At 40.3% G+C, this 14,076-nt stretch overlaps 1 pseudogene; it reads left to right on the top strand.

Annotated features, from left to right (window-relative positions):
• Window positions 1-9,131: 9,131 nt before the first annotated feature.
• Window positions 9,132-10,078, top strand: LOC138072480 (ubiquitin-conjugating enzyme E2 D3 pseudogene; annotated as a pseudogene).
• The last annotated feature ends 3,998 nt before the right edge of the window (window positions 10,079-14,076 follow it).

Raw genomic sequence — 14,076 nt, 5'->3', positions numbered from 1 at the left:
GGTGGGTTGCCACTCTGTGAGCCTCCTTCGTTGGGGGAGAGATCCTCCCACTAGAACTGATGGTCCTCACCTTAAGTCCTGTTAGGGTCAACACACCCTCATCTGCAGATCTGGGTTCTGACCAGGCTAGAGGAGACTCAGCCCTCCCTAATATCACACAGGTTGAATGAGGGGACCACTCAGAAGTAGCTCTTTGGCACTTCTCAGGGCTAAGAATTTACAGAATTCTGTTTGGCTCCCTCTGCAGGGGTCCCCGCTAACACTCAGCATCACATGTGAGGTCCTCTTTGAATTCAGGTCCCTCCCTCTGTGAAGCTGCGGCTGATTGTATTAGACAGAGGTCCCACCTCGCTAAGACTTCTAGACTGAAATCAACCTCACATCTGTGCCTAGCGCTTCCTGGGGTCCACAGCATCAGTGATTTTCCAGGGCCTCCATTTACAGTGTGTGTATAGTGTGTATAGTGTGTGTATAGTGTATAGTGTGTGTATAGTGTGTATAGTGTATAGTGTGTGTATAGTGTGTGTATAGTATGTATAGTGTGTATAGTGTGTATAGTGTATAGTGTGTGTATAGTGTGTATAGTGTATAGTGTGTGTATAGTGTGTATAGTGAATACTGTGTGTATAGTTTGTGTATAGTATATAGTGTGTGTATAGTGTGTATAGTGTATAGTGTGTGTATAGTGTGTGTATAGTGTGTATAGTGTGTATAGTGTGTATAGTGTATAGTGTGTGCATAGTGTGTATAGTGTGTATAGTGTATAGTGTGTGTATAGTGTGTATAGTGTATGGTGTGTATAGTGTATATTGTGTGTATAGTGTGTATAGTGTGTGTATAGTGTATAGTGTGTGTATAGTGTCTATAGTGTGTGTATAGACTGTATAGTGTCTATAGTGTGTGTATAGTGTTTGTATAGTGTGTATAGTGTGTGTATAGTGTGTATAGTGTCTATAGTGTGTGTATAGTGTGTGTATAGTGTGTATAGTGTGTGTATAGTGTGTGTATAGTGTGTATAGTGTGTATAGTGTATAGTGTGTGTATAGTGTGTATAGTGTATAGTGTGTATAGTGTATAGTGTGTGTATAGTGTGTATAGTGTGCGTATAGTGTATAGTGTGTGTATAGGGTCTATAGTGTGTGTATAGTCTGTATAGTGTCTATAGTGTGTGTATAGTGTGTGTATAGTGTGTATAGTGTATAGTGTGTGTATAGTGTGTATAGTGTGTGTACAGTTTGTATAGTGTGCTTAGTGTATAGTGTGTGTATAGTGTGTATACTGTATAGTGTGTCTATAGTGTGTGTACAGTGTGTATAGTGTATAGTGTGTGTATAGTGTGTATAGTGTATAGTGTGTGTATAGTGTGTATAGTGTATAGTGTGTATAGTGAATAGTGTGTGTATAGTGTGTATAGTGTGTGTATAGTGTATAGTGTGTGTATAGTGTCTATAGTGTGTGTATAGTCTGTATAGTGTCTATAGTGTGTGTATAGTGTGTGTATAGTGTGTATAGTGTGTGTATAGTGTGTATAGTGTCTATAGTGTGTGTATAGTGTGTGTATAGTGTGTATAGTGTGTGTATAGTGTGTGTATAGTGTGTATAGTGTGTATAATGTATAGTGTGTGTATAGTGTGTATAGTGTATAGTGTGTATAGTGTATAGTGTGTGTATAGTGTGTATAGTGTGCGTATAGTGTATAGTGTGTGTATAGTGTCTATAGTGTGTTTATAGTGTGTATAGTGCCTATAGTGTGTGTATAGTGTGTGTATAGTCTGTATAGTGTATAGTGTGTGTATAGTGTGTATAGTGTGTGTACAGTTTGTATAGTGTGCTTAGTGTATAGTGTGTGTATAGTGTGTATACTGTATAGTGTGTCTATAGTGTGTGTATAGTGTGTATAGTGTATAGTGTGTGTATAGTGTGTATAGTGTATAGTGTGTGTATAGTGTGTAAAATGTGTATAGTGTATAGTGTGTGTATAGTGTCTATAGTGTGTATAGTGTATAGTGTGTGTATAGTGTGTATAGTGTGTATAGTGTATAGTGTGTGTATAGTGTGTGTATAGTTTGTATAGTGTGTGTATAGTTTGTATAGTGTGTTTATAGTTTGTATAGTGTGTGTACAGTGTGTATAGTGTGTATAGTGTATAGTGTGTGTATAGTGCGTATAGTGTATAGTGTGTGTATAGTGTGTGTATAGTGTGTATAGTGTGTATAGTGTATAGTGTGTGTAGTGTATAGTGTATAGTGTGTCTATAGTGTGTGTACAGTGTGTGTATAGTGTGTATACTGTATAGTGTGTCTATAGTGTGTGTATAGTGTGTGTATAGTATGTGTATAGTGTGTATAGTGTATAGTGTGTATAGTGTGTGTATAGTGTGTATAGTGTATAGTGTGTTTATAGTGTGTGTATAGTGTATAGTGTGTGTATAGTGTGTATAGTGTGTATAGTGTATAGTGTGTCTATAGTGTGTATCCTGTATAATGTGTGTATAGTGTGTGTATAGTGTGTGTATAGTGTATAGTGTGTGTATAGTGTGTGTATAGTGTGTATAGTGTATAGAGTGTGTATATTATGTGTATAGTATGTATAGTGTGTATAGTGTGTATAGTGTATATTGTGTGTATAGTGTGTGTATAGTGTGTATAGTGTATAGTGTGTGTATAGTGTGTATAGTGTGTTTATAGTGTATAGTGTGTGTATAGTGTGTATATTGTATAGTGTGTCTATAGTGTGTGTATAGTGTGTATAGTGTATAGTGTGTTTATAGGGTCTATAGTGTGCATAGTGTATAGTGTGTGTATAGTGTGTATAGTGTATAGTGTGTATAGTGTATAGTGTGTGTATAGTGTGTATAGTGTATAGTGTGTATATAGTGTCTATAGTGTGTATAGTGTATAGTGTGTGTTTAGTGTGTGTACAGTGTATATAGTATGCATAGTGAATAGTGTGTGTATAGTGTGTATAGTGAATAGTGTGTATAGTGTATAGTGTGTGTATAGTGTGTAGAGTGTGTGTATAGTGTATAGTGTGTGTATAGTGTATAGTGTATGTACAGTGTCTATAGTGTGTGTATAGTGTGTATAGTGTATAGTGTGTATAGTGTATAGTGTGTGTATACTGTGTATAGTGTGTGTATAGTGTCTATAGTGTGTGTATAGTGTCTATAGTGTCTATAGTGTGTGTATAGTGTGTGTATAGTGTGTATAGTGTATAGTGTGTGTATAGTGTGTATAGAGTGTATAGTGTGTGTACAGTTTGTATAGTGTGCTTAGTGTATAGTGTGTGTACAGTCTGTATAGTGTATAGTGTGTCTATAGTGTGTGTGTATTGTGTATACTGTATAGTGTGTGTATAGTGTGTTTAGTGTATTGTGTGTGTATACTGTGTATAGTGTGTATAGTGTATAGTGTATTTATAGTGTGTATAGTGTATAGTGTGTCTGTAGTGTGTGTATAGTGTGCTTATAGTGTGTATAGTGTTTATAGTGTATAGTGTGTGTATAGTGTGTGTAGTGTATAGTGTGTCTATAGTGTGTGTATAGTGTGTGTATAGTGTATAGTGTGTGTATAGTGTGTATAGCGTATAGTGTGTGTATAGTGTGTATAGTGTATAGTGTGTCTATAGTGTGTGTATAGTGTGTGTATAGTGTGTATAGTGTATAGTGTGTCTATAGTGTGTATAGTGTGTCTTTAGTGTGTATAGTGTATAGTGTGTCTATAGGGTGTGTAAAATGTGTGTATAGTGTGTATAGTGTTTATAGTGTATAGTGTGTGTATAGTGTGTATAGTGTATAGTGTGTGTATAGTGTGCACAGTGTATAGTGTGCTATAGTGTGTGTATAGTGTGTATAGTGTATAGTGTGTGTATAGTGTCTATAGTGTGTATAGTGTATATTGAGTGTATAGTGTGTGTATAGTGTATATAGTGTGCATAGTGTGTATAGTGTATAGTGTGTGTATAGTATGTTTATAGTGTATAGTGTGTGTATAGTGTGTATAGTGTATAGTTTGTGTATAGTGTGTGTATAGTGTGTATAGTGTGTATAGTGTATAGTGTGTGTATAGTGTGCATAGTGTATAGAGTTCTATAGTGTGTGTATAGTGTGTATAGTGTATAGTGTGTGTATAGTGTGTATAGTGTATAGTGTGTCTATAGTGTGTGTATAGTGTGTGTATGGTGTGTATACTGTGTATAGTGTATAGTGTGTCTATAGTGTGTGTACAGTGTGTGTATAGTGTGTGTATAGTGTGTATAGTGTACAGTGTGTGTATAGTGTGTGTAGTGTGTATAGTGTATAGTGTGTCTATAGTGTGTGTACAGTGTGTTATAGTGTGTGTATAGTGTTTATAGTGTGTTTAGTGTACAGTGTGTGTATAGTGTGTATAGTGTATAGTGTGTGTATAGTGTGTGTATAGTGTGTATAGTGTATAGTGTGTATAGTGTGTGTATAGTGTTTATAGTGTATAGTGTGTGTATAGTGTGTGTATAGTGTGTATAGTGTGTGTATAGTGTATAGTGTGTGTATAGTGTGTGTATAGTGTGTGTATAGTGTATAGTGTGTGTATAGTGTGTATAGTGTGTATAGTGTATAGTGTCCACTCTCAGGTCCTCACGATGACACATGATGAACCCTGTAACTCCACTCTCTGCTTTATGAAGCTTTTTCTCTTCCATCAAGGTCCTAGTCTCCTGAGAATTCCAAGTTGGAAGTCAGGATGATCCTCATGTGATCCTAGTCCATCAGGGCCTCTGAGACTAGACAGTGGGGATGCAACTTGAGTCCTTCCGATTCCTCTTGCTTTACATCCTCACTACATCTACCACAGCCTGGGACTGCTCCTTCTACTGATCTAAGATTCCTCTTCTTAGGCTTTGGGGGACCGCTATATTCAGGGGTGATTGTCTCCTCAGTCCTCCTTCATGGAGGTTCCCATATCAGCTTCTGTCCCTTGATTAAAGGCTTCCTGGGGAATGCATATTCCTACAAAGAGTAGGGCAGTTACCCTCTAGCAAATCTTGGAGAAAATGGGTCTCAGTCCCAAAAGTGATGTAAGATTAGGAAAATGCAGTAGAAATTAAGGAACTCAGCACAGATGTTATGATGTCACAGAGATCCAGGTGATTTATTCCTGCTCTTCAGCCACATTTAGGTTGTGTGCTTAATCGCTCAGTCATGTCCCACTGTTTGTGACGCCATGTACTGTAGTCCGCCAGGCTCCTCTGTCCATGCAGATTCTCCAGGCAAGAATTCTGAAGTGTGTTACATGCCCTCCACCAGGGATTCTGCCCAACCCAGAGATCGAACCCAGGTCTCCCGTATTGCAGGCGCATTCTTTACCATCTGAGTCACCAGATTTAGGGTAGTTCTAAAATATTTACTCTCGGCACCTCCCTGTTGGTCTAGTGGTTTTGCGCCCCCAATGCAGGGGTCCTAGGTTTGATCCCTAGTCAGGCAACGTGATCCCACATGCCACAACTAAAACTCTCACATCCGACAACTAAGAGTTCTCGTGCCACAACTAAAATCTCACATTCCAAAACTAAAGAGCCAGCATGTGGCAACAAAGATTCCAAATGTCACAACTAAGACCCAGAGCAGTCAAAAAATAAGTAGAAATAACTATTTTTAGTTAAAACAAAGAAAATGTTTACTGTCAACATAGAAGGTCAGCGCCAGATAATCTTGTAAGCCCTCGATCACTTGAGGCTGTCTGAATTTGCACCTGCAGATGATCATATGCTTACTGAGCAGTGTCTCCTGCTCTCCTTTATTCACACCTCTTTATTATTTTGGAGTTTGTATTGCCTTGGCTAGGTGTTCCATCCCAGTGTTTTCATCACAGAGTCCTTCTTTCTGTCACTCAAGATACATTTTGGAGTGCTAGAAGACAGTGAATTAACTGACTCATGAGCACCTCAGGCCGGGACAAGGGGAAGGCTGCACGCTGTGCACAAATTCAGACCAGCGCTCCAGTCCCAGCTCTGGCTCTTATCAGTTGTGTCGACTTGGGTCCATCCCCAACTCGGGGAGCCTCAGGTGAAGTGGCTTTGGTAGGGCTAGTGGCATGGCGCTAAAGCACCTGGCACAGTGCCTGGACCACACTGAGACTTTACACAATATCTGTTTTTCCTATGATTATGATTCTTTTCATCCTGGAGGATACCACCGACCCTGATGAAGTTCTTAAATCCAGGAGATGGCAGAGAATCTGTGGCATTCTTGGACATGGAACACCAAATCAGTCCAAAATGCTCTTTAGAAAGAATCCTTCATTTCCACTACTAAATCATATTTTGAGTGTGGAGGTAGTATTTTAACTGAACGAAATTCCAAGAATCTAAATTTGATTCTGAGACTAATTTTGTCTTCCTTCCCAGCTGCTCTTTCATCTGAACAACTCCTAGAGACTTCCTTAGTGGTCCAGGGGTTAAGACTCTGCACTCCCAATGCAGGAGGCCTGGGTTCCACCGCTGATCAGGGAACTAGGTCCCAAATGGCACAGCTTTGCCGCAACTAATAGTTCACACGCCACAACTAAAGATCGTATATGCCACAACTGAAACATTCCCCAAGCTGCAGCTAAAGAACTCTCAGGCTGCAAGGAAGATCAAGGATCCTGCGTGCCAAAGACAAGACCAAGCATAGCCAAATAAATAAGTAACTAAATAAAATAAGCCCCTATCTTCATCAATTTCACCATCACCTAAAATATACTCACCTCACAGACTTTGGTGGAATTATCAACATAGGCAAAAACGCTGAATGGAATGCCCTTTCAATAAAATGAGCTGTTTCCACGACTCACAGCAAAGAGTGTCAGCCCACTGGCTTCTGAGTTTCCGGTTTCATTCTACTATTACTTTTTTCACAGAAGCTCCTTGGAGATGATGTGCATGAAACATCTCGGTTGTGCACTGTGTTCACGGGCACTGGGACAGGAGCTCAGGGCCCATTCCACCCCCACCCCAGGGAGGATTTCTCTCTCGTCTGCTCATGTTGCTCTTTAGTCACCCGGTCGTGTCTGACCCTTTTCTACCCCATGCACTGAACAGACTGCCCTGTCCATGGGACTCTCCAGGCAAAAATACTGGATTGGGTAGCCATTTCCTCCTCCAGGGGATCTTCCTGACCCAGGGATTGAACCCACGTCTCCTGCAGTGGCAGGCGGGTTCTTTAGCACCGAGCTGCCTGGGAAGCCTGAACATTGAAAAGCAATTGTTCAGAGTAGTTTTCCATTCCAGGCTTAAGTCTCTCATCTTTGAGACCCACCATCTGAGGGTCTGGCCTCTATTTAGTGTTTCCACAGCCTCCCTGGTGGGCTCAACATGTAGCCTAACTTAAAACTACCTCCCATGGACATTTATTGTCCTACAGTCTCCAAGTGCCTTGCCTCAGTGTATTTACACTAGACTCCTCATGAAGAAGCCCTCAATCCCCTCACCTCCTTACATGTCATTTTTTATTCGGCTCCTATATGTTTGTCCACAAGCTACTGTATATGAATTGTTCTCTTAGACTCTAGAATCCTATAGGAAATGGTTCGGTTTATTTTTCTTAGCATCACCAATACTACTCAGAAGCCTCCAAAGAACAGATGCTAAAATAATATTTGAAGAATTACAGTGAAAGTGTGCAAGAAGTGAAGTTTACTGGGATTTCACTTCTCCCACATTCTTAAATAAGCTAAGCCAATCCAGGTATATACATTTCAGTTTTACAAAGAAAGACTAAAAGGAATAAAACAAACCAAGAAGTGAATACCTCTTAAGATTTCTTTTTTTCTGCATCTGATAATTACACAGACTTCACTGTGAAATAATTTCCATTTTTGCAAAAAATCCATATTCCAATATCATGTTTCCTTGTTCCAAATGACAAGAAATGATTCAAGGATTTCAGTTTTTGCCATGTAATACAAAAATTCTTATTTTTCAACTTGTTAATCTGCAGTACATGGGGGAGGTGCGCCATTAGTATACTTAGACTCTGAAGCTAAACACATCTTTAATTAAAAGGAGCAACATTTAAAAATAGAAAAAAGAAAAACCTCCAATTTGTGCATATTGTATAGGAACACAAATACTTTATATGCTGTGTTTCCATGAGAAAAACCTTGGCCCTCCGGTAGCTGGAAGACTGCCTGCTTTCTCTAAATGCAATGTGAAGTATCTGCTCAGACTTCACTAGGGGTAGGAGGAGCTTTGGACATGCTCTGGAAAGTGCAGTGGCCCTGGCACCATAGGAGCCCTGGCTGCAGCTCTGGCTCTGGTTCTCTTTCAGCTCACAAAGCCTCTTCATACCAGGATGTGAAGGCACTGGACTTGGTATCATTGACATTAGCCCCAAACTCCCACATTCTTTTATATATCTATATCTATCACGGAAGCATCCCTTATTAGTTTACAAAGACCATGCTCATTATTTTTTATAACTGTATAGTACTCCACTCTGTGGATATATATTATGTTCCTTCAGTTAGCATGTTCATGGATATGTAAGGATTTTCATATGGTTGTGGATGTCTCTTCAGGGTTAATTTCTGAAAACTCTAATTACTGGCTCAAATGTGAAAGCATATTTAGTTTTCTGATAATACCAAGTTGTGTTTAGGCTCTAATCTTATTTTTGACATGTTGCTGTCAAAGAATGAGATTAGTATATTCTCTAACACTATATACAAAAATAAACTGAAAATGGATTAGAGACCTAAATAGGAGTGGAAACCATAAAACTCTTAAAAGACACTATGAGTGGGACACTTTTTGATATAATTCATAATAATATTTTTTTTGGATCTGTCTCCTAAAGCTAGGAAAATAAAAGCAAAAATAAATAAATGAGATGTAACTAAAGCTAAAAACTTTTGCACAGCAAGGAAACCATCAGCAAAATGAAAAGACAACCTACTATATGGGAAAAAATATTTGCCAATGATATCACCAATAAGGGGTTAATATCCAAAATATATGAATGGCTTATATAACTTGACAGTTTAAAAAAAGAATTTAAAAAATGGGCAGAAGACTTAAATACACATTTTTCCAAAGAAGACATATAAATGGCCGAGAGGCACATGAAAAGATGTTCAACATCGTTAATCATCATATGAATGCAAATTAAACCCACAATGAGGTATTATCTTACACCTATCAGAAGGGCTATCATCGCAAAGGAAGAGAAGTGACAAATGCTGGTGAGCATGTGGACAAGATCTGTACACTGTTGGTGGGAATGTCAATTGGTGCAGCCACCATGGATAACAGTTAGGAGGGCCCTCAAAATCTAAAAACAGAACTACCAAATGACCCAGCAATCCCACTCCTGGGTGTATAGCTGAAAGAAAAAGAAAAAACCCACTGATTTGAATGGTCTCTGTCAGGTACGCGATGCTTGTCTGAGTCTAAGGGTTTCCACTGCTCGTCTCCCCTTCCCCTCCAGCCTCATCTACTCTCTGCCAGGGAGCCCTCCCCAGTCCAACCTCCCTGGTTATTAAGAAGGCACCTGTGTCTGGCAGAGCCAGTGTGAGATGAAGAGTTAGTCCTTCCCAGCCACCAGATAATCAGGAGTTTTCGCCGGACGTTTGAGTACACACTGAGACAGTGAGGAGTCAGACAAAAAGCACAGACTGTGGCACTGAAATGGATTAATAAGGAACTTAGTGATGTGGCCAGTGACCATCCAGCACAATATTCTGCAGGTCCAGTTGGGGATGATACATTTCATTGGCAAATCACAATTACGAAAAAGAATGGCAGCCCATATCAAGGCAGTGTATTCTCTGTGACAATTCATTTCCATAAAGACTACCCGTTCACACTACCTAAGGGTGCATTTGCAACAGAATTTATCACCCAGACATGAACACTAACGGCGGCACTCGGCTCGCTACTCTAAGATCACTGTGGTCTCTTGCTTTCATGATTTCTAGAGTTCTGGTGTCCATTTGTTCCCTGCTATGCGATCCGAATCCAAATGATAGCCTCCTCAGTGCCAGAGGTTGCATAGATCTATAAGACAGACAGAGATAAGTACAACAGAATTTCTCAGGAAGGTACTCAGAAGTATGCCATGTGATGCTAACGTAAAAGTCAGAATAACCTGCATTAAATCTTGAGTAAACTTTAAATTACTGTTTAAAATGGAAAAAAAAATCCACTAATTCAAAAATTCCATGCACTCCAATGTTCATAGCAGCATTACTGACATTTGTCAAGGTACAAAAGTAATCTATATGTATACAACGTATACACACACACACGCATGTGTGTGCGTGCATAATGGAATATTACTCAGTCATTAAAAAGAATGACCTTTTGCAATTTTTCAACAACATGTATGGAGTTGGAGGGTATTATGCTATTAATCAGTAAATAGTTGGATGGTATTAATGAAATAAGTGAGACAGAGGAAGACAAATGCTGTATGATACCACTGACACGGAGAATTTAAAAAATAAAACAGACCTGGGAAATGAAGCAGACTCACAGATACAGAGAACAAGCTAGTGGTTAGCAGTGGGGAGTGGCCAGCAGGAGGGGAAGGTCAGGGACAGAAGATTAAGAGGTGCAAACTAATATGTATACAATAAGCAACAAGGATATATTGTACAACAAAGGGAATATCGCCAATATTTTGTAATAACTGTAAATGGAACATAACCTTTAAAAACTGGGAATCACTTTGTTATTCATCTGTAATTTATAAAATATTGTACATCAACTATGAAAATGAAGTGAAAGTATTAGTTGCTCAGTCTTGTCCAACTCTTTTTGACCACACAGACTGTAGCATACCAGGTTGCTTTGTCCATGAATTCTCCAGGCAAGAATACTGGAGTGGGTAACCATTCCCTTCTTCAGGGGATCTTCCTGACCCAGGGATTGAACCCAGGTCTCCTGCCTTTCACGCAGATTCTTTGCCATCTGAGCCACCAGGGAAGCCCACATCAACTATACCTCACTTTAAAAAAATCTATTCTCTCAGGAACTTTCACATATACTATACAGTATTATTAACTATGGGGTTCTCTGGTGGCTCAGCAGTAAAGAATCTGCCTGTTGATGCAGAGATGAGGGTTTGATTCCTGGGTCAGGAAGATCCCCTGGAGAAGGACATGGCAACTGAATCCAGTATCCTTGCATAAAAAATAACTCAGACAGAGAAGGCTGGCAAGCTACAATCCATGGGGTTGCAGAGAGTAGGAAACCACTTGGTGACTTAACAACGATTGACTACAGTCACCATCCTGTATATAATATCCCTAGGGCTTCTTTATTTTGCAAGTGAAAGTTGTGAAAGTTTATGCCGTTTGGCCACTTATATCCATTTAATCCATCCTCCAACCCCCACTTGCGGCAACCACCAATCTATTCTCTGTGAGTTCATTTTTCAAAAATTTTCACATATAAGTGAGATTATATAGTATTTGTCTTTGTCTGACTTATTTCACTTAGCATAATGCCCTCAAGGTGCATCAGTGTTACTGCAAATGGCCAGATTTCCTTTTTTTCTTTTATTGGCTAAATAATATCTGAGTGAGGATGAGTGTTTGTGTGTGTCTGTGTGTGTCTATGTGACATTCTCTTTATCCATTCATCCATTAATGGACAGTTATGTTGTTTTCATAATTTGATTATGGTAAATAATGTTTCAACGAACATGGGGTGGGCGGTTCAGATATCTTTTCCAGGTGTTGGCTTCATTTCTTTCAGCTAAATTTCCAGGAGTAGAGTTGCCAGATCACATGGTAGTTCTATCTTCAATTTTTTTTATGAGCATCTATACTGTTTTCCTGGAGAAGGCAATGGCACCCCACTCCAGTACTCTTGCCTAGAAAATCCCATGGATGGAGGAGCCTGGGAGGCTGCAGTCCATGGGGTCGCTGAGGGTCGGACACGACTGAGTGACTTCACTTTCACTTTTCACTTTCATGCATTGGAGAAGGAAATGGCAAGCCACTCCAGTGTTCTTGCCTGGAGAATCCCAGGGACAAGGGGGCCTGGTGGGCTGCCGTCTATGGGGTCGCACAGAGTCAGACACGACTGAAGTGACTTAGCACCAGCATACTGTTTTCCATAGTGGCTGAATCAATTTACATTTTCATAAACTCACATTTTCTTTAATAATTTAAGTATATCCTAAATGCAAGTTGCATATGCTTCTAAATTTAAAAGGTATATATCTTTGAAATTTAGGAATGAGAGACTGAATACAGTAAGCTGGACCTGTAACTGAATCACTTTAAAATTTTGTTCTCTTCTTATCCTATCTTAGTGTGGGGTTTTTTACATTACCAAGGATACCCCTATTCCAATGCCATGTAATCTTGCTCTGGATCACACAGATGATTTAAAATTTTTCAGTTTGTATTTCAGAAAGCGAAATTCTTATTTCTAAATCTGGTAAACAGCAATAAATGTGTGACCCGTGTCATTCATAAGCTTATGTTTTGAATCTAAATAAACTTTCTACTGAAAAGAAAATCACTTGAAAATTACTGCCTCACCCCCTGCAAGAAAAGGGTAAGTCGAAAAGTTATTGATGCATATCAGGAACACAGGTTGACAGGCTTTTCTGATCACAAAGTAAAGAACGGATTCATACCACACTAGAGGTGAGATTGAGTGGCCAGATGCAGCCATGGAGTAGGCACTGGCCACAGAAGGGCCATCGCCGCCCAGGGAGAAATGCAGCTGCAGCTCTGGCCCCGGTGCTCTCTACTTCCTCTCTCCAAGTCACCTCACAATAGGGGCAGGAATGCAGTGGGGACAGTATAGTTGACCTTGGCCAAAAACTCCAGGACTTTCACCTTGCCGGTTTCCATAATGGCTCTCGGACCCCACAGGAGCGCTCTCGGATCCCCCTATAGCGAGGGGGATTGTGGCCAGGCAGTGTGAAGAGAAATGAATTGACAAAATGTCAGCCTCAGACTGGGAGGAGTGAAACATTATGGACTCGAGCGCAATTCAGACCAGGCTCTACACTCAGTTCTGTCACTTTATCAGCTTGGAGAATAGAAGTTCTTTGTCTGCTAAGTGAATTTGATAAGCCTTGTCTTACAGAAGTATCAGAACATATATAGCTTGTGTACAGCACCTGGCACTGCAGCTGGCAATGTTTAGGTCTTATGACACTTATTTTCATACCAGAAAGACAATCTATGGGAATTTCTACCTTCATCTATGGAAATTTTTCTTTATCCAGGAGAAACTAGAGACTATGTGGTCTTCTAAACAAAGAAAGCTAAGTCAATCAAACTGCTGCTTAGCAAGAAATGGTAGGGCTTCCCAGGTGCCTCAGTGGTAAAGAATCTACCTGACAATCAGGAGATGTCATTTCAGTCCCTGGGTTGTGAAGACTGGCACTCTGGGTTGTGAATTGGCAGTCCACTCCAGTATTCTTGCCTGGAAAGTTCCATGGACAGAGGAGCCTGCCAGGCTACTCCATGGGGCCACAATGAGTCAGACATGACTTAGCAACTAAACAAGTAACCCTAAGTAAATTTAGAGGCAAGCGTTTTACCAGGATGCAACGCAAAAACTTATAGAATTTACGTCAAGGACCAGTAACTGCCCTGCCTCCCAAAGCCCTCCCGACAAAACACCCTGATTTTCATGTATTTCACCACCACTAAAATCTAGCCCCGCCCAGCAGGTCTACTAGATTACACTCGAGATACCCTCATGTTTGGAGTGTGCGTTCAGGGCCCAGAGTGCCAGCACAGTGACGTCTCCACATCCCATCACAAAGGTGACAATAATACGCATCAAACACCTGGTTTGTGGACTGTGTTCACCTGCACTGGGGCAGGAGCACTGGACACCTTCTGTTCTTTCCCACAGGCGGAGATTCCCTCTGCTTGACTCACAATCTCAGGGTAACTGTTCAGGGCAGCTTCTCATTTCAGTTTCAGCCTCCCAAACCTGAGGCCCACCATCTAGGGGTCTGGGCCCAGCTCACCATTATCACAGATTCATCCAGCCCACCACGCAGCCAACTTAAAATGACCTCCCAAGAAGGAACAAGAACGCAAAGATGGGAGATTATGATTAGCTTTCCAGCCCCACCTTAGC

This window comes from Capricornis sumatraensis, unplaced genomic scaffold (assembly GCF_032405125.1).
Source record: "Capricornis sumatraensis isolate serow.1 unplaced genomic scaffold, serow.2 scaffold52, whole genome shotgun sequence".
Lineage (NCBI taxonomy): Eukaryota > Metazoa > Chordata > Mammalia > Artiodactyla > Bovidae > Capricornis > Capricornis sumatraensis.
This window is presented reverse-complemented; position numbering and strand designations above follow the sequence as displayed.